Source organism: Anomaloglossus baeobatrachus, chromosome 5, assembly GCF_048569485.1.
Source record: "Anomaloglossus baeobatrachus isolate aAnoBae1 chromosome 5, aAnoBae1.hap1, whole genome shotgun sequence".
Lineage (NCBI taxonomy): Eukaryota > Metazoa > Chordata > Amphibia > Anura > Aromobatidae > Anomaloglossus > Anomaloglossus baeobatrachus.
Window position 1 is genome coordinate 210,310,021 of NC_134357.1, and position 21,792 is coordinate 210,331,812.

Genomic DNA, 21,792 nt, shown 5'->3' on the forward strand with positions numbered 1-21,792 from the left:
TGCAACTTAATGGCATACAAAAAGTAGCTGTTGTACTCCATTTGTGCCCCACAGGTGCCAAGCTATTTCCAGCACCTCTGCATTACACCCTCCTGCTCTGTTTTTAAACGCTATAATAATAGCAAAAAAAGCTGCAACTTAGTGGCATACAAAAAGTGTCTGTTGTACTCCATTTGTGCCCCACAGGTGCCAAGCTATTTACAGCACCTCTGCATTACACCCTCCTGCTCTGTTTTTAAAAGCTATAACAATAATAGCAAAAAAAGCTGCAACTTAGTGGCATACAAAAAGTGGCTGTTGTACTCCATTTGTGCCCCACAAGAGCCAAGCTATTTACAGCACCTCTGCATTACACCCTCCTGCTCTGTTTTTAAAAGCTATAATAATAGCAAAAAAAGCTGCAACTTAGTGGCATCCAAAAAGTGGCTGTTGTACTCCATTTGTGCCCCACAGGTGCCAAGCTTTTTTCAGCACCTCTGCATTACACCCTCCTGCTCTGTTTTGAAAAGCTATAATAATAGCAAAAAAGCTGCAACTTAGTGGCATACAAAAAGTGGCTGTTGTACTCCATTTGTGCCCCACAGGTGCCAAGCTATTTACAGCACCTCTGCATTACACCGTCCTGCTCTGTTTTGAAAAGCTATAATAATAGCAAAAAATGCTGCAACTTAGTGGCATACAAAAAGTGGCTGTTGTACTCCATTTGTGCCCCACAGGTGCCAAGCTATTTACAGCACCTTTGCATTACACCCTCCTGCTCTGTTTTTAAAAGCTATAATAGCAAAAAATGCTGCAACTTAGTGGCATACAAAAAGTGTCTGTTGTATTCCAATTGTGCCCCACAGGTGCCAAGCTATTTACAGCACCTCTGCATTACACCGTCCTGCTCTGTTTTGAAAAGCAATAATAGCAAAAAATGCTGCAACTTAGTGGCATACAAAAAGTGGCTGTTGTACTCCATTTGTGCCCCACAGGTGCCAAGCTATTTACAGCACCTCTGCATTACACCCTCCTGCTCTGTTTTTAAAAGCTATAATAATAGCAAAAAAAACTACAACTTAGTGCCATACAAAAAGTGGCTGTTGTACTCCATTTGTGCCCCACAGGTGCCAAGCTATTTACAGCACCTCTGCATTACACCCTCCTGCTCTGTTTTTAAAAGCTACAATAATAGCAAAAAAAGCTGCAACTTAGTGGCATACAAAAAGTGGCTGTTGTACTCCATTTGTGCCCCACAGGTGCCAAGCTATTTACAGCACCTCTGCATTACACCCTCCTGCTCTGTTTTTAAACGCTATAATAAAAGCAAAAAAAAGATGCAACTTGGTGGCATACAAAAAGTGTCTGTTGTACTCCATTTGTGCCCCACAGGTGCCAAGCTATTTACAGCACCTCTGCATTACACCCTCCTGCTCTGTTTTTAAAAGCTATAATAATATTAGCAAAAAAAGCTGCAACTTAGTGGCATACAAAAAGTGGCTGTTGTACTCCATTTGTGCCCCTCAGGTGCAAAGCTACTTACAGCACCTCTGCATTACACCCTCCTGCTCTGTTTTGAAAAGCTATAATAATAGCAAAAAATGCTGCAACTTAGTGGCATACAAAAAGTGGCTGTTGTACTCCATTTGTGCCCCACAGGTGCCAAGCTATTTACAGCACCTTTGCATTACATCCTCCTGCTCTGTTTTTAAAAGCTATAATAGCAAAAAATGCTGCAACTTAGTGGCATACAAAAAGTGGCTGTTGTACTCCATTTGTGCCCCACAGGTGCCAAGCTATTTACAGCACCTTTGCATTACACCCTCCTGCTCTGTTTTTAAAAGCTATAATAGCAAAAAATGCTGCAACTTAGTGGCATACAAAAAGTGTCTGTTGTATTCCAATTGTGCCCCACAGGTGCCAAGCTATTTACAGCACCTCTGCATTACACCCTCCTGCTCTGTTTTTAAACGCTATAATAATAGCAAAAAAAGCTGCAACTTAGTGGCATACAAAAAGTGTCTGTTGTACTCCATTTGTGCCCCACAGGTGCCAAGCTATTTACAGCACCTCTGCATTACACCCTCCTGCTCTGTTTTTAAAAGCTATAACAATAATAGCAAAAAAAGCTGCAACTTAGTGTCATACAAAAAGTGGCTGTTGTACTCCATTTGTGCCCCACAAGAGCCAAGCTATTTACAGCACCTCTGCATTACACCCTCCTGCTCTGTTTTTAAAAGCTATAATAATAGCAAAAAAAGCTGCAACTTAGTGGCATACAAAAAGTGGCTTTTGTACTCCATTTGTGCCCCTCAGGTGCAAAGCTATTTACAGCGCCTCTGCATTACACCCTCCTGCTCTGTTTTGAAAAGCTATAATAATAGCAAAAAATGCTGCAACTTAGTGGCATACAAAAAGTGGCTGTTGTACTCCATTTGTGCCCCACAGGTGCCAAGCTATTTACAGCACCTTTGCATTACAACCTCCCGCTCTGTTTTTAAAAGCTATAAAAGCAAAAAAAGCTGCAACTTAGTGGCATACAAAAAGTGTCTGTTGTATTCCAATTGTGCCCCACAGGTGCCAAGCTATTTACAGCACCTCTGCATTACACCCTCCTGCTCTGTTTTTAAAAGCTATAATAATAGCAAAAAAAACTACAACTTAGTGCCAAACAAAAAGTGGCTGTTGTACTCCATTTGTGCCCCACAGGTGCCAAGCTATTTACAGCACCTCTGCATTACACCATCCTGCTCAGTTTTGAAAAGCTATAATAATAACAAAAAAAGCTGCAACTTAGTGGCATCCAAAAAGTGGCTGTTGTACTCCATTTGTGCCCCACAGGTGCCAAGCTATTTACAGCACCTCTGCATTACACCCTCCTGCTCTGTTTTTAAAAGCTACAATAGCAAAAAATGCTGCAACTTAGTGGCATACAAAAAGTGGCTGTTGTATTCCAATTGTGCCCCACAGGTGCCAAGCTATTTACAGCACCTCTGCATTACACCCTCCTGCTCTGTTTTTAAAAGCTACAATAATAGCAAAAAATGCTGCAACTTAGTGGCATACAAAAAGTGGCTGTTGCACTCCATTTGTGCCCCACAGGTGCCAAGCTATTTACAGCACCTCTGCATTACACCCGTCTGCTCTGTTTTTAAAAGTTATAATAATAGCAATAAAACTGCAACTTAGTGGCATACAAAAAGTGGCTGTTGTACTCCTCTTGTGCCCCACTGGTGCAAAGATATTTACAGCACCTCTGCATTGCACACTCAAGCTCATTGTTACTAAGCCATTATAATAGCAAAAAATGCTGCAACTTAGTGGCATACAAAAAGTGGCTGTTGTACTCCATTTGTGCCCCACAGGTGCCAAGCTATTTACAGCACCTTTGCATTACAACCTCCCGCTCTGTTTTTAAAAGCTATAAAAGCAAAAAAAGCTGCAACTTAGTGGCATACAAAAAGTGTCTGTTGTATTCCAATTGTGCCCCACAGGTGCCAAGCTATTTACAGCACCTCTGCATTACACCCTCCTGCTCTGTTTTTAAAAGCTATAATAATAGCAAAAAAAACTACAACTTAGTGCCAAACAAAAAGTGGCTGTTGTACTCCATTTGTGCCCCACAGGTGCCAAGCTATTTACAGCACCTCTGCATTACACCCTTCTGCTCTGTTTTTAAAAGCTATAATAATAGCAAAAAAAGCTGCAACTTAGTGGCATACAAAAAGTGGCTGTTGTACTCCATTTTTGCCCCACAGGTGCCAAGCTATTTACAGCATCTCTGCATTACACCCTCCTGCTCAGTTTTGAAAAGCTATAATAATAACAAAAAAAGCTGCAACTTAGTGGCATCCAAAAAGTGGCTGTTGTACTCCATTTGTGCCCCACAGGTGCCAAGCTATTTACAGCACCTCTGCATTACACCCTCCTGCTCTGTTTTTAAAAGCTACAATAGCAAAAAATGCTGCAACTTAGTGGCATACAAAAAGTGGCTGTTGTATTCCAATTGTGCCCCACAGGTGCCAAGCTATTTACAGCACCTCTGCATTACACCCTCCTGCTCTGTTTTTAAAAGCTACAATAATAGCAAAAAATGTTGCAACTTAGTGGCATACAAAAAGTGGCTGTTGCACTCCATTTGTGCCCCACAGGTGCCAAGCTATTTACAGCACCTCTGCATTACACCCTCCTGCTCTGTTTTTAAAAGCTATAATAATAGCAAAAAAAGCTGCAACTTAGTGGCATACAAAAAGAGCCTGTTGTACTCCATTTGTGCCCCACAGGTGCCAAGCTATTTACAGCACCTCTGCATTACACCCTCCTGCTCTGTTTTTAAAAGCTATAATAATATTAGCAAAAAAAGCTGCAACTTAGTGGCATACAAAAAGTGGCTGTTGTACTCCATTTGTGCCCCTCAGGTGCAAAGCTACTTACAGCACCTCTGCATTACACCCTCCTGCTCTGTTTTGAAAAGCTATAATAATAGCAAAAAATGCTGCAACTTAGTGGCATACAAAAAGTGGCTGTTGTACTCCATTTGTGCCCCACAGGTGCCAAGCTATTTACAGCACCTTTGCATTACACCCTCCTGCTCTGTTTTTAAAAGCTATAATAGCAAAAAATGCTGCAACTTAGTGGCATACAAAAAGTGTCTGTTGTATTCCAATTGTGCCCCACAGGTGCCAAGCTATTTACAGCACCTCTGCATTACACCCTCCTGCTCTGTTTTTAAAAGCAATAATAATAGCAAAAAATGCTGCAACTTAGTGGCATACAAAAAGTAGCTGTTGTACTCCATTTGTGCCCCACAGGTGCCAAGCTATTTACAGCACCTCTGCATTACACCCTCCTGCTCTGTTTTTAAAAGCTATAACAATAATAGCAAAAAAAGCTGCAACTTAGTGGCATACAAAAAGTGGCTGTTGTACTCCATTTGTGCCCCACAAGAGCCAAGCTATTTACAGCACCTCTGCATTACACCCTCCTGCTCTGTTTTTAAAAGCTATAATAATAGCAAAAAAAGCTGCAACTTAGTGGCATACAAAAAGTGGCTTTTGTACTCCATTTGTGCCCCTCAGGTGCAAAGCTATTTACAGCACCTCTGCATTACACCCTCCTGCTCTGTTTTGAAAAGCTATAATAATAGCAAAAAATGCTGCAACTTAGTGGCATACAAAAAGTGGCTGTTGTACTCCATTTGTGCCCCACAGGTGCCAAGCTATTTACAGCACCTTTGCATTACAACCTCCCGCTCTGTTTTTAAAAGCTATAAAAGCAAAAAAAGCTGCAACTTAGTGGCATACAAAAAGTGTCTGTTGTATTCCATTTGTGCCCCACAGGTGCCAAGCTATTTACAGCACCTCTGCATTACACCCTCCTGCTCTGTTTTTAAAAGCTACAATAATAGCAAAAAATGCTGCAACTTAGTGGCATACAAAAAGTGGCTGTTGCACTCCATTTGTGCCCCACAGGTGCCAAGCTATTTACAGCACCTCTGCATTACACCCTCCTGTTCTGTTTTTAAAAGCTATAATAATAGCAAAAAAAGCTGCAACTTAGTGGCATACAAAAAGTGGCTGTTGTACTCCATTTGTGCCCCACTGGTGCCAAGCTATTTACAGCACCTCTGCATTACACCCTCCTGCTCTGTTTTTAAACGCTATAATAAAAGCAAAAAAAAAGATGCAACTTGGTGGCATACAAAAAGTGTCTGTTGTACTCCATTTGTGCCCCACAGGTGCCAAGCTATTTACAGCACCTCTGCATTACACCCTCCTGCTCTGTTTTTAAAAGCTATAATAATATTAGCAAAAAAAGCTGCAACTTAGTGGCATACAAAAAGTGGCTGTTGTACTCCATTTGTGCCCCTCAGGTGCAAAGCTACTTACAGCACCTCTGCATTACACCCTCCTGCTCTGTTTTGAAAAGCTATAATAGCAAAAAATGCTGCAACTTAATGGCATACAAAAAGTGGCTGTTGTACTCCATTTGTGCCCCACAGGTGCCAAGCTATTTACAGCACCTTTGCATTACACCCTCCTGCTCTGTTTTTAAAAGCTATAATAGCAAAAAATGCTGCAACTTAGTGGCATACAAAAAGTGTCTGTTGTATTCCAATTGTGCCCCACAGGTGCCAAGCTATTTACAGCACCTCTGCATTACACCCTCCTGCTCTGTTTTTAAAAGCAATAATAATAGCAAAAAATGCTGCAACTTAATGGCATACAAAAAGTAGCTGTTGTACTCCATTTGTGCCCCACAGGTGCCAAGCTATTTCCAGCACCTCTGCATTACACCCTCCTGCTCTGTTTTTAAACGCTATAATAATAGCAAAAAAAGCTGCAACTTAGTGGCATACAAAAAGTATCTGTTGTACTCCATTTGTGCCCCACAGGTGCCAAGCTATTTACAGCACCTCTGCATTACACCCTCCTGCTCTGTTTTTAAAAGCTATAACAATAATAGCAAAAAAAGCTGCAACTTAGTGGCATACAAAAAGTGGCTGTTGTACTCCATTTGTGCCCCACAAGAGCCAAGCTATTTACAGCACCTCTGCATTACACCCTCCTGCTCTGTTTTTAAAAGCTATAATAATAGCAAAAAAAGCTGCAACTTAGTGGCATCCAAAAAGTGGCTGTTGTACTCCATTTGTGCCCCACAGGTGCCAAGCTTTTTTCAGCACCTCTGCATTACACCCTCCTGCTCTGTTTTGAAAAGCTATAATAATAGCAAAAAAGCTGCAACTTAGTGGCATACAAAAAGTGGCTGTTGTACTCCATTTGTGCCCCACAGGAGCCAAGCTATTTACAGCACCTCTGCATTACACCCTCATGCTCTGTTTTTAAAAGCTGTAATAATAGCAAAAAAAGCTGCAACTTATTGCCATACAAAAAGTGGCTGTTGTACTCCATTTGTGCCCCACAGGAGCCAAGCTATTTACAGCACCTCTGCATTACACCGTCCTGCTCTGTTTTTAAAAGTTATCATAATAGCAAAAAAAGCTGCAACTTAGTGGCATACAAAAAAGTGGCTGTTGTACTCCATTTGTGCCCCACAGGTGCCAAGCTATTTACAGCACCTCTGCATTACACCGTCCTGCTCTGTTTTGAAAAGCTATAATAATAGCAAAAAATGCTGCAACTTAGTGGCATACAAAAAGTGGCTGTTGTACTCCATTTGTGCCCCACAGGTGCCAAGCTATTTACAGCACCTTTGCATTACACCCTCCTGCTCTGTTTTTAAAAGCTATAATAGCAAAAAATGCTGCAACTTAGTGGCATACAAAAAGTGTCTGTTGTATTCCAATTGTGCCCCACAGGTGCCAAGCTATTTACAGCACCTCTGCATTACACCGTCCTGCTCTGTTTTGAAAAGCAATAATAATAGCAAAAAATGCTGCAACTTAGTGGCATACAAAAAGTGGCTGTTGTACTCCATTTGTGCCCCACAGTTGCCAAGCTATTTACAGCACCTCTGCATTACACCCTCCTGCTCTGTTTTTAAACGCTATAATAATAGCAAAAAAAGCTGCAACTTAGTGGCATACAAAAAGTGTCTGTTGTACTCCATTTGTGCCCCACAGGTGCCAAGCTATTTACAGCACCTCTGCATTACACCCTCCTGCTCTGTTTTTAAAAGCTATAACAATAATAGCAAAAAAAGCTGCAACTTAGTGGCATACAAAAAGTGGCTGTTGTACTCCATTTGTGCCCCACAAGAGCCAAGCTATTTACAGCACCTCTGCATTACAACGTCCTGCTCTGTTTTTAAAAGCTATAATAGCAAAAAATGCTGCAACTTAGTGGCATACAAAAAGTGTCTGTTGTATTCCAATTGTGCCCCACAGGTGCCAAGCTATTTACAGCACCTCTGCATTACACCCTCCTGCTCTGTTTTTAAAAGCTATAATAATAGCAAAAAAAGCTGCAACTTAGTGGCATACAAAAAGTGGCTTTTGTACTCCATTTGTGCCCCTCAGGTGCAAAGCTACTTACAGCACCTCTGCATTACACCCTCCTGCTCTGTTTTTAAACGCTATAATAAAAGCAAAAAAAAGATGCAACTTGGTGGCATACAAAAAGTGTCTGTTGTACTCCATTTGTGCCCCACAGGTGCCAAGCTATTTACAGCACCTCTGCATTACACCCTCCTGCTCTGTTTTTAAAAGCTATAATAATATTAGCAAAAAAAGCTGCAACTTAGTGGCATACAAAAAGTGGCTGTTGTACTCCATTTGTGCCCCTCAGGTGCAAAGCTACTTACAGCACCTCTGCATTACACCCTCCTGCTCTGTTTTGAAAAGCTATAATAATAGCAAAAAATGCTGCAACTTAGTGGCATACAAAAAGTGGCTGTTGTACTCCATTTGTGCCCCACAGGTGCCAAGCTATTTACAGCACCTTTGCATTACATCCTCCTGCTCTGTTTTTAAAAGCTATAATAGCAAAAAATGCTGCAACTTAGTGGCATACAAAAAGTGGCTGTTGTACTCCATTTGTGCCCCACAGGTGCCAAGCTATTTACAGCACCTTTGCATTACACCCTCCTGCTCTGTTTTTAAAAGCTATAATAGCAAAAAATGCTGCAACTTAGTGGCATACAAAAAGTGTCTGTTGTATTCCAATTGTGCCCCACAGGTGCCAAGCTATTTACAGCACCTCTGCATTACACCCTCCTGCTCTGTTTTTAAACGCTATAACAATAATAGCAAAAAAAGCTGCAACTTAGTGGCATACAAAAAGTGGCTGTTGTACTCCATTTGTGCCCCACAAGAGCCAAGCTATTTACAGCACCTCTGCATTACACCCTCCTGCTCTGTTTTGAAAAGCTATAATAATAGCAAAAAATGCTGCAACTTAGTGGCATACAAAAAGTGGCTGTTGTACTCCATTTGTGCCCCACAGGTGCCAAGCTATTTACAGCACCTTTGCATTACATCCTCCTGCTCTGTTTTTAAAAGCTATAATAGCAAAAAATGCTGCAACTTAGTGGCATACAAAAAGTGGCTGTTGTACTCCATTTGTGCCCCACAGGTGCCAAGCTATTTACAGCACCTTTGCATTACACCCTCCTGCTCTGTTTTTAAAAGCTATAATAGCAAAAAATGCTGCAACTTAGTGGCATACAAAAAGTGTCTGTTGTATTCCAATTGTGCCCCACAGGTGCCAAGCTATTTACAGCACCTCTGCATTACACCCTCCTGCTCTGTTTTTAAACGCTATAATAATAGCAAAAAAAGCTGCAACTTAGTGGCATACAAAAAGTGTCTGTTGTACTCCATTTGTGCCCCACAGGTGCCAAGCTATTTACAGCACCTCTGCATTACACCCTCCTGCTCTGTTTTTAAAAGCTATAACAATAATAGCAAAAAAAGCTGCAACTTAGTGGCATACAAAAAGTGGCTGTTGTACTCCATTTGTGCCCCACAAGAGCCAAGCTATTTACAGCACCTCTGCATTACACCCTCCTGCTCTGTTTTTAAAAGCTATAATAATAGCAAAAAAAGGTGCAACTTAGTGGCATACAAAAAGTGGCTTTTGTACTCCATTTGTGCCCCTCAGGTGCAAAGCTATTTACAGCACCTTTGCATTACATCCTCCTGCTCTGTTTTTAAAAGCTATAATAGCAAAAAATGCTGCAACTTAGTGGCATACAAAAAGTGGCTGTTGTACTTCATTTGTGCCCCACAGGTGCCAAGCTATTTACAGCACCTTTGCATTACACCCTCCTGCTCTGTTTTTAAAAGCTATAATAGCAAAAAATGCTGCAACTTAGTGGCATACAAAAAGTGTCTGTTGTATTCCAATTGTGCCCCACAGGTGCCAAGCTATTTACAGCACCTCTGCATTACACCCTCCTGCTCTGTTTTTAAATGCTATAATAATAGCAAAAAAAGCTGCAACTTAGTGGCATACAAAAAGTGTCTGTTGTATTCCAATTGTGCCCCACAGGTGCCAAGCTATTTACAGCACATCTGCATTACACCCTCCTGCTCTGTTTTTAAAAGCTATAATAATAGCAAAAAAAACTACAACTTAGTGCCAAACAAAAAGTGGCTGTTGTACTCCATTTGTGCCCCACAGGTGCCAAGCTATTTACAGCACCTCTGCATTACACCCTTCTGCTCTGTTTTTAAAAGCTATAATAATAGCAAAAAAAGCTGCAACTTAGTGGCATCCAAAAAGTGGCTGTTGTACTCCATTTGTGCCCCACAGGTGCCAAGCTTTTTTCAGCACCTCTGCATTACACCCTCCTGCTCTGTTTTGAAAAGCTATAATAATAGCAAAAAAGCTGCAACTTAGTGGCATACAAAAAGTGGCTGTTGTACTCCATTTGTGCCCCACAGGAGCCAAGCTATTTACAGCACCTCTGCATTACACCCTCATGCTCTGTTTTTAAAAGCTGTAATAATAGCAAAAAAAGCTGCAACTTATTGCCATACAAAAAGTGGCTGTTGTACTCCATTTGTGCCGCACAGGAGCCAAGCTATTTACAGCACCTCTGCATTACACCGTCCTGCTCTGTTTTTAAAAGTTATAATAATAGCAAAAAAAGCTGCAACTTAGTGGCATACAAAAAAGTGGCTGTTGTACTCCATTTGTGCCCCACAGGTGCCAAGCTATTTACAGCACCTCTGCATTACACCGTCCTGCTCTGTTTTGAAAAGCTATAATAATAGCAAAAAATGCTGCAACTTAGTGGCATACAAAAAGTGGCTGTTGTACTCCATTTGTGCCCCACAGGTGCCAAGCTATTTACAGCACCTTTGCATTACACCCTCCTGCTCTGTTTTTAAAAGCTATAATAGCAAAAAATGCTGCAATCTAGTGGCATACAAAAAGTGTCTGTTGTATTCCAATTGTGCCCCACAGGTGCCAAGCTATTTACAGCACCTCTGCATTACACCCTCCTGCTCTGTTTTTAAAAGCTATAATAATAATAGCAAAAAAAGCTGCAACTTAGTGGCATCCAAAAAGTGGCTGTTGTACTCCAATTGTGCCCCTCAGGTGCAAAGCTATTTACAGCACCTCTGCATTACACCGTCCTGCTCTGTTTTGAAAAGCTATAATAATAGCAAAAAATGCTGCAACTTAGTGGCATACAAAAAGTGGCTGTTGTACTCCATTTGTGCCCCACAGGTGCCAAGCTATTTACAGCACCTTTGCATTACACCCTCCTGCTCTGTTTTTAAAAGCTATAATAGCAAAAAATGCTGCAACTTAGTGGCATACAAAAAGTGTCTGTTGTATTCCAATTGTGCCCCACAGGTGCCAAGCTATTTACAGCACCTCTGCATTACACCGTCCTGCTCTGTTTTGAAAAGCAATAATAATAGCAAAAAATGCTGCAACTTAGTGGCATACAAAAAGTGGCTGTTGTACTCCATTTGTGCCCCACAGTTGCCAAGCTATTTACAGCACCTCTGCATTACACCCTCCTGCTCTGTTTTTAAACGCTATAATAATAGCAAAAAAAGCTGCAACTTAGTGGCATACAAAAAGTGTCTGTTGTACTCCATTTGTGCCCCACAGGTGCCAAGCTATTTACAGCACCTCTGCATTACACCCTCCTGCTCTGTTTTTAAAAGCTATAACAATAATAGCAAAAAAAGCTGCAACTTAGTGGCATACAAAAAGTGGCTGTTGTACTCCATTTGTGCCCCACAAGAGCCAAGCTATTTACAGCACCTCTGCATTACACCGTCCTGCTCTGTTTTTAAAAGCTATAATAGCAAAAAATGCTGCAACTTAGTGGCATACAAAAAGTGTCTGTTGTATTCCAATTGTGCCCCACAGGTGCCAAGCTATTTACAGCACCTCTGCATTACACCCTCCTGCTCTGTTTTTAAAAGCTATAATAATAATAGCAAAAAAAGCTGCAACTTAGTGGCATCCAAAAAGTGGCTGTTGTACTCCAATTGTGCCCCTCAGGTGCAAAGCTATTTACAGCACCTCTGCATTACACCGTCCTGCTCTGTTTTGAAAAGCTATAATAATAGCAAAAAATGCTGCAACTTAGTGGCATACAAAAAGTGGCTGTTGTACTCCATTTGTGCCCCACAGGTGCCAAGCTATTTACAGCACCTTTGCATTACACCCTCCTGCTCTGTTTTTAAAAGCTATAATAGCAAAAAATGCTGCAACTTAGTGGCATACAAAAAGTGTCTGTTGTATTCCAATTGTGCCCCACAGGTGCCAACCTATTTACAGCACCTCTGCATTACACCGTCCTGCTCTGTTTTGAAAAGCAATAATAATAGCAAAAACAGCTGCAACTTAGTGGCATACAAAAAGTGGCTGTTGTACTCCATTTGTGCCCCACAGGTGCCAAGCTATTTACAGCACCTCTGCATTACACCCTCCTGCTCTGTTTTTAAATAATATAATAATAGCAAAAACAGCTGCAACTTAGTGCCATACAAAAAAAGGGTGCTGTACTCCATTTGTGCCCCACAGGTGCCAAGCTATTTACAGCACCTCTGCATTACACCCTCCTGCTCTGTTTTTAAAAGCTATAATAATAGCAAAAAAAGCTGCAACTTAGTGGCATACAAAAAGTGGCTGTTGTACTCCATTTGTGCCCCACAGGAGCCAAGCTATTTACAGCACCTCTGCATTACACCCTCCTGCTCTGTTTTTAAAAGCTGTAATAATAGCAAAAAAAGCTGCAACTTAGTGCCATACAAAAAGTGGCTGTTGTACTCCATTTGTGCCCCACAGGTGCCAAGCTATTTACAGCACCTCTGCATTACACCGTCCTGCTCTGTTTTGAAAAGCTATAATAATAGCAAAAAATGCTGCAACTTAGTGGCATACAAAAAGTGGCTGTTGTATTCCAATTGTGCCCCACAGGTGCCAAGCTATTTACAGCACATCTGCATTACACCCTCCTGCTCTGTTTTTAAACGATATAATAATAGCAAAAAAAACTACAACTTAGTGCCAAACAAAAAGTGGCTGTTGTACTCCATTTGTGCCCCACAGGTGCCAAGCTATTTACAGCACCTCTGCATTACACCCTTCTGCTCTGTTTTTAAAAGCTATAATAATAGCAAAAAAAGCTGCAACTTAGTGGCATCCAAAAAGTGGCTGTTGTACTCCATTTGTGCCCCACAGGTGCCAAGCTTTTTTCAGCACCTCTGCATTACACCCTCCTGCTCTGTTTTGAAAAGCTATAATAATAGCAAAAAAGCTGCAACTTAGTGGCATACAAAAAGTGGCTGTTGTACTCCATTTGTGCCCCACAGGAGCCAAGCTATTTACAGCACCTCTGCATTACACCCTCATGCTCTGTTTTTAAAAGCTGTAATAATAGCAAAAAAAGCTGCAACTTATTGCCATACAAAAAGTGGCTGTTGTACTCCATTTGTGCCCCACAGGAGCCAAGCTATTTACAGCACCTCTGCATTACACCGTCCTGCTCTGTTTTTAAAAGTTATAATAATAGCAAAAAAAGCTGCAACTTAGTGGCATACAAAAAAGTGGCTGTTGTACTCCATTTGTGCCCCACAGGTGCCAAGCTATTTACAGCACCTCTGCATTACACCGTCCTGCTCGGTTTTGAAAAGCTATAATAATAGCAAAAAATGCTGCAACTTAGTGGCATACAAAAAGTGGCTGTTGTACTCCATTTGTGCCCCACAGGTGCCAAGCTATTTACAGCACCTTTGCATTACACCCTCCTGCTCTGTTTTTAAAAGCTATAATAGCAAAAAATGCTGCAATCTAGTGGCATACAAAAAGTGTCTGTTGTATTCCAATTGTGCCCCACAGGTGCCAAGCTATTTACAGCACCTCTGCATTACACCCTCCTGCTCTGTTTTTAAAAGCTATAATAATAATAGCAAAAAAAGCTGCAACTTAGTGGCATCCAAAAAGTGGCTGTTGTACTCCAATTGTGCCCCTCAGGTGCAAAGCTATTTACAGCACCTTTGCATTACACCCTCCTGCTCTGTTTTTAAAAGCTATAATAGCAAAAAATGCTGCAACTTAGTGGCATACAAAAAGTGTCTGTTGTATTCCAATTGTGCCCCACAGGTGCCAAGCTATTTACAGCACCTCTGCATTACACCGTCCTGCTCTGTTTTGAAAAGCAATAATAATAGCAAAAAATGCTGCAACTTAGTGGCATACAAAAAGTGGCTGTTGTACTCCATTTGTGCCCCACAGTTGCCAAGCTATTTACAGCACCTCTGCATTACACCCTCCTGCTCTGTTTTTAAACGCTATAATAATAGCAAAAAAAGCTGCAACTTAGTGGCATACAAAAAGTGTCTGTTGTACTCCATTTGTGCCCCACAGGTGCCAAGCTATTTACAGCACCTCTGCATTACACCCTCCTGCTCTGTTTTTAAAAGCTATAACAATAATAGCAAAAAAAGCTGCAACTTAGTGGCATACAAAAAGTGGCTGTTGTACTCCATTTGTGCCCCACAAGAGCCAAGCTATTTACAGCACCTCTGCATTACACCGTCCTGCTCTGTTTTTAAAAGCTATAATAGCAAAAAATGCTGCAACTTAGTGGCATACAAAAAGTGTCTGTTGTATTCCAATTGTGCCCCACAGGTGCCAAGCTATTTACAGCACCTCTGCATTACACCCTCCTGCTCTGTTTTTAAAAGCTATAATAATAATAGCAAAAAAAGCTGCAACTTAGTGGCATCCAAAAAGTGGCTGTTGTACTCCAATTGTGCCCCTCAGGTGCAAAGCTATTTACAGCACCTCTGCATTACACCGTCCTGCTCTGTTTTGAAAAGCTATAATAATAGCAAAAAATGCTGCAACTTAGTGGCATACAAAAAGTGGCTGTTGTACTCCATTTGTGCCCCACAGGTGCCAAGCTATTTACAGCACCTTTGCATTACACCCTACTGCTCTGTTTTTAAAAGCTATAATAGCAAAAAATGCTGCAACTTAGTGGCATACAAAAAGTGTATGTTGTACTCCATTTGTGCCCCACAGGTGCCAAGCTATTTACAGCACCTCTGCATTACACCCTCCTGCTCTGTTTTTAAATAATATAATAATAGCAAAAACAGCTGCAACTTAGTGCCATACAAAAAAAGGGTGCTGTACTCCATTTGTGCCCCACAGGTGCAAAGCTATTTACAGCACCTCTGCATTACACCGTCCTGCTCTGTTTTTAAAAGTTATAATAATAGCAAAAAAAGCTGCAACTTAGTGGCATACAAAAAAGTGGCTGTTGTACTCCATTTGTGCCCCACAGGTGCCAAGCTATTTACAGCACCTTTGCATTACACCCTCCTGCTCTGTTTTTAAAAGCTATAATAGCAAAAAATGCTGCAACTTAGTGGCATACAAAAAGTGTCTGTTGTATTCCAATTGTGCCCCACAGGTGCCAAGCTATTTACAGCACCTCTGCAGTACACCGTCCTGCTCTGTTTTGAAAAGCAATAATAATAGCAAAAAATGCTGCAACTTAGTGGCATACAAAAAGTGGCTGTTGTACTCCATTTGTGCCCCACAGGAGCCAAGCTATTTACAGCACCTCTGCATTACACCCTCCTGCTCTGTTTTTAAAAGCTATAATAATAATAGCAAAAAAAGCTGCAACTTAGTGGCATCCAAAAAGTGGCTGTTGTACTCCAATTGTGCCCCTCAGGTGCAAAGCTATTTACAGCACCTCTGCATTACACCGTCCTGCTCTGTTTTGAAAAGCTATAATAATAGCAAAAAATGCTGCAACTTAGTGGCATACAAAAAGTGGCTGTTGTACTCCATTTGTGCCCCACAGGTGCCAAGCTATTTACAGCACCTTTGCATTACACCCTCCTGCTCTGTTTTTAAAAGCTATAATAGCAAAAAATGCTGCAACTTAGTGGCATACAAAAAGTGTCTGTTGTATTCCAATTGTGCCCCACAGGTGCCAAGCTATTTACATCACCTCTGCATTACACCGTCCTGCTCTGTTTTGAAAAGCAATAATAATAGCAAAAAATGCTGCAACTTAGTGGCATACAAAAAGTGGCTGTTGTACTCAATTTGTGCCCCACAGTTGCCAAGCTATTTACAGCACCTCTGCATTACACCCTCCTGCTCTGTTTTTAAACGATATAATAATAGCAAAAACAGCTGCAACTTAGTGCCATGCAAAAAAAAGGGTGTTGTACTCCATTTGTGCCCCACAGGTGCCAAGCTATTTACAGCACCTCTGCATTACACCCTCCTGCTCTGTTTTTAAAAGCTATAATAATAGCAAAAAAAGCTGCAACTTAGTGGCATACAAAAAGTGGCTGTTGTACTCCATTTGTGCCCCACAGGTGCAAAGCTAGTTGCAGCACCTCTGCATTGCACACTCAAGCTAACTGTTACTAACCAATTATAATAGCAAAAACTGCTGAAACTTAGTGGCATACAAAAAGTGGCTGTTGTACTCCATTTGTGCCCCACAGGTGCCAAGCTATTTACAGCACCTTTGCATTACACCCTCCTGCTCTGTTTTTAAAAGCTATAATAGCAAAAAATGCTGCAACTTAGTGGCATACAAAAAGTGGCTGTTGTACTCCATTTGTGCCCCCTAGGTGCCAAGCTATTTACAGCACCTTTGCATTACACCCTCCTGCTCTGTTTTTAAAAGCTATAATAGCAAAAAATGCTGCAACTTAGTGGCATACAAAAAGTGTCTGTTGTATTCCAATTGTGCCCCACAGGTGCCAAGCTATTTACAGCACCTCTGCATTACACTCTCCTGCTCTGTTTTTAAAAGCAATAATAATAGCAAAAAATGCTGCAACTTAGTGGCATGCAAAAAGTGGCTGTTGTACTCCATTTGTGCCCCACTGGTGCCAAGCTATTTACAGCACCTTTGCATTACACCCTCCCGCTCTGTTTTTAAAAGCTATAATAGCAAAAAATGCTGCAACTTAGTGTCATACAAAAAGTGGCTGTTGTACTCCATTTGTGCCCCACAGGCGCCAAGCTATTTACAGCACCTCTGCATTACACCCTCCTGCAATGTTTTGAAAAGCTATAATAATAGCAAAAAATGCTGCAACTTAGTGGCATACAAAAAGTGGCTGTTGTACTCCATTTGTACCCCACAGGTGGCAAGCTATTTTCAGCACCTCTGCATTACACCCTCCTGCTCCGTTTTGAAAAGCTATAATAATAGCAAAAAATGCTGAAACTTAGTGGCATACAAAAAGTGGCTGTTGTACTCCATTTGTACCCCACAGGTGGCAAGCTATTTTCAGCACCTCTGCATTACACCCTCCTGCTTTGTTTTTAAAAGCTATAATAATAGCAAAAAAAGCTGCAACTTAGTGGCATACAAAAAGTGGCTGTTGTACTCCATTTGTGCCCCACAGGAGCCAAGCTATTTACAGCACCTCTGCATTACACCCTCCTGCTCTGTTTTTAAAAGCTGTAATAATAGCAAAAAAAGCTGCAACTTAGTGCCATACAAAAAGTGGCTGTTGTACTCCATTTGTGCCCCACAGGAGCCAAGCTATTTACAGCACCTCTGCATTACACCGTCCTGCTCTGTTTTTAAAAGTTATAATAATAGCAAAAAATGCTGCAACTTAGTGGCATACAAAAAGTGGCTGTTGTACTCAATTTGTGCCCCACAGTTGCCAAGCTATTTACAGCACCTCTGCATTACACCCTCCTGCTCTGTTTTTAAACGATATAATAATAGCAAAAACAGCTGCAACTTAGTGCCATGCAAAAAAAGGGTGTTGTACTCCATTTGTGCCCCACAGGTGCCAAGCTATTTACAGCACCTCTGCATTACACCCTCCTGCTCTGTTTTTAAAAGCTATAATAATAGCAAAAAAAGCTGCAACTTAGTGGCATACAAAAAGTGGCTGTTGTACTCCATTTGTGCCCCACAGGTGCAAAGCTAGTTGCAGCACCTCTGCATTGCACACTCAAGCTAACTGTTACTAACCAATTATAATAGCAAAAACTGCTGAAACTTAGTGGCATACAAAAAGTGGCTGTTGTACTCCATTTGTGCCCCACAGGTGCCAAGCTATTTACAGCACCTTTGCATTACACCCTCCTGCTCTGTTTTTAAAAGCTATAATAGCAAAAAATGCTGCAACTTAGTGGCATACAAAAAGTGGCTGTTGTACTCCATTTGTGCCCCCTAGGTGCCAAGCTATTTACAGCACCTTTGCATTACACCCTCCTGCTCTGTTTTTAAAAGCAATAATAATAGCAAAAAATGCTGCAACTTAGTGGCATACAAAAAGTGTCTGTTGTATTCCAATTGTGCCCCACAGGTGCCAAGCTATTTACAGCACCTCTGCATTACACCCTCCTGTTCTGTTTTTAAATCTATAATAATACCAAAAAAAGCTGCAACTTAGTGGCATACAAAAAGTGGCTGTTGTACTCCATTTGTGCCCCACAGGTGGCAAGCTATTTACAGCACCTCTGCATTACGCCCTCCTGCTCTGTTTTTAAAAGCTATAATAATAGCAAAAAAAGCTACAACTTAGTGCCATACAAAAAGTGGCTGTTGTACTCCATTTGTGCCCCACAGGTGCCAAGCTATTTACAGCACCTCTGCATTACACCCTTCTGCTCTGTTTTTAAAAGCTATAATAATAACAAAAAAAGCTGCAACTTAGTGGCATCCAAAAAGTGGCTGTTGTACTCCATTTGTGCCCCACAGGTGCCAAGCTATTTTCAGCACCTCTGCATTACACCCTCCTGCTCTGTTTTTAAAAGCTATAATAATAGCAAAAAAGCTGCAACTTAGTGGCATACAAAAAGTGGCTGTTGTACTCCATTTGTGCCCCACAGGAGCCAAGCTATTTACAGCACCTCTGCATTACACCCTCCTGCTCTGTTTTTAAAAGCTGTAATAATACCAAAAAAAGCTGCAACTTAGTGCCATACAAAAAGTGGCTGTTGTACTCCATTTGTGCCCCACAGAAGCCAAGCTATTTACAGCACCTCTGCATTACACCGTCCTGCTCTGTTTTTAAAAGTTATAATAATAGCAAAAAAAGCTGCAACTTAGTGGCATACAAAAAAGTGGCTGTTGTACTCCATTTGTGCCCCACAGGTGCCAAGCTATTTACAGCACCTCTGCATTACACCCTCCTGCTCTGTTTTTCAAAGCTATAATAATAGCAAAAAAAGCTGCAACTTAGTGGCATACAAAAAGTGGCTGTTGTACTCCATTTGTGCCCCTCAGGTGCAAAGCTATTTACAGCACCTCTGCATTACACCGTCCTGCTCTGTTTTGAAAAGCTATAATAACAGCAAAAAATGCTGCAACTTAGTGGCATACAGAAAGTGGCTGTTGTACTCCATTTGTGCCCCACAGGTGCCAAGCTTTTTACAGCACCTTTGCATTTCACCCTCCTGCTCTGTTTTTAAAAGCTATAATAGCAAAAAATGCTGCAACTTAGTGGCATACAAAAAGTGTCTGTTGTATTCCAATTGTGCCCCACAGGTGCCAAGCTATTTACAGCACCTCTGCATTACACTCTCCTGCTCTGTTTTTAAAAGCAATAATAATAGCAAAAAATGCTGCAACTTAGTGGCATACAAAAAGTGGCTGTTGTACTCCATTTGTGCCCCACAGGTGTCAAGCTATTTACAGCACCTCTGCATTACACCCTCCTGTTCTGTTTTTAAAAGCTATAATAATATCAAAAAAAGCTGCAACTTAGTGGCATACAAAAAGTGGCTGTTGTACTCCATTTGTGCCCCACAGGAGCCAAGCTATTTACAGCACCTCTGCATTACACCCTCCTGCTCTGTTTTTCAAAGCTATAATAATAGCAAAAAAAGCTGCAACTTAGTGGCATACAAAAAGTGGCTGTTGTACTCCATTTGTGCCCCTCAGGTGCAAAGCTATTTACAGCACCTCTGCATTACACCGTCCTGCTCTGTTTTGAAAAGCTATAATAACAGCAAAAAATGCTGCAACTTAGTGGCATACAAAAAGTGGCTGTTGTACTCCATTTGTGCCCCACAGGAGCCAAGCTATTTACAGCAACTCTGCATTACTGTTAGGGCCAGGTGGACGGACAGACCCAGGAGGTGGATCCACTGGGCCGAACTCCTTGATGATGGTAAGGAGTCCGGTAGCTGGAGCACTATAGGCAGCGGAACAGTCCGTGCACAAGAGTATAACGGAGAAGTCCCTGGGACCACGGAGTCACTGATGGTAGTCCGGGTGACGGAGCTCAGGTTCGGAAGCCGAGAAGATGTCAGGTGGGGTCCGGAATCTTTGGAGCGAGATGACGGGTCACCGCAGGGATCCGAGATGGTATGGACTGTCAGGATGGCAGATAGGCAGCGTTCGGGGTTCGGGATTCGGCCGGACCGGATGGCGAGGCAGGCTCGGCTCTAGAAGAGAGAGAGAGGTGAGTATCTCACAGGAACACAAGGAGACCTGACTCCTAGCTTGAGAAACACGAAGATCAGGCCCCGCCCACTTGGACATTAAACCCCTTTATACCCTGTACCTGTGTGCTTCATTTCCTGTCAATGGACGCTGGCCCTTTAAGAAAGGGTCAATGACCGCGCGCGCGCCCTAATGCGCATGTGCGCGGCCCGAGTGCCAGAAGCCAGAGCAGGAAGCTGAGAGGAGGAAGTAGCAGGGCCGGGCTGGGCCTGAGAAGCCGACGGGCGCCGTGAGCGGGTACCAGGACGCCGGGGACGCGCCGGCAATGGATGCTGGAGAGCGGGGAGCGGCGGTGACCGGACCGAGGAACCGGGGAGCGAGGCAGGGGAGCCGGGGAGCGTGACAGGTGAGCCGGGGAGCAGCGCAGGGGACCCGGGGAGCGTGACAATTACACCGTCCTGCTCTGTTTTTAAAAGTTATAATAATAGCAAAAAAAGCTGCAACTTAGTGGCATACAAAAAAGTGGCTGTTGTACTCCATTTGTGCCCCACAGGAGCCAAGCTATTTACAGCACCTCTGCATTACACCCTCCTGCTCTGTTTTGAAAAGCTATAATAATAGCAAAAAATGCTGCAACTTAGTGGCATACAAAAAGTGGCTGTTGTACTCCATTTGTGCCCCACAGGTGCCAAGCTATTTACAGCACCTTTGCATTTCACCCTCCTGCTCTGTTTTTAAAAGCTATAATAGCAAAAAATGCTGCAACTTAGTGGCATACAAAAAGTGTCTGTTGTATTCCAATTGTGCCCCACAGGTGCCAAGCTATTTACAGCACCTCTGCATTACACCCTCCTGCTCTGTTTTTAAAAGCAATAATAATAGCAAAAAATGCTGCAACTTAGTGGCATACAAAAAGTGGCTGTTGTACTCCATTTGTGCCCCACAGGTGTCAAGCTATTTACAGCACCTCTGCATTACACCCTCCTGTTCTGTTTTTAAAAGCTATAATAATAGCAAAAAAAGCTGCAACTTAGTGGCATACAAAAAGTGGCTGTTGTACTCCATTTGTGCCCCACAGGTGCCAAGCTATTTACAGCACCTCTGCATTACACCCTCCTGCTCTGTTTTTAAACGCTATAATAATAGCAAAAACAGCTGCAACTTAGTGCCATACAAAAAGTGGCTGTTGTACTCCATTTGTGCCCCACAGGTGCCAAGCTATTTACAGCACCTCTGCATTACACCCTCCTGCTCTGTTTTTAATTGCTATAATAATAGCAAAAACAGCTGCAACTTAGTGCCATACAAAAAGTGGCTGTTGTACTCCATTTGTGCCCCACAGGTGCCAAGCTATTTACAGCACCTCTACATTACACCCTCCTGCTCTGTTTTTAAAAGCTATAATAATAGCAAAAAAAGCTGCAACTTAGTGGCATACAAAAAGTGGCTGTTGTACTCCATTTGTGCCCCACTGGTGCAAAG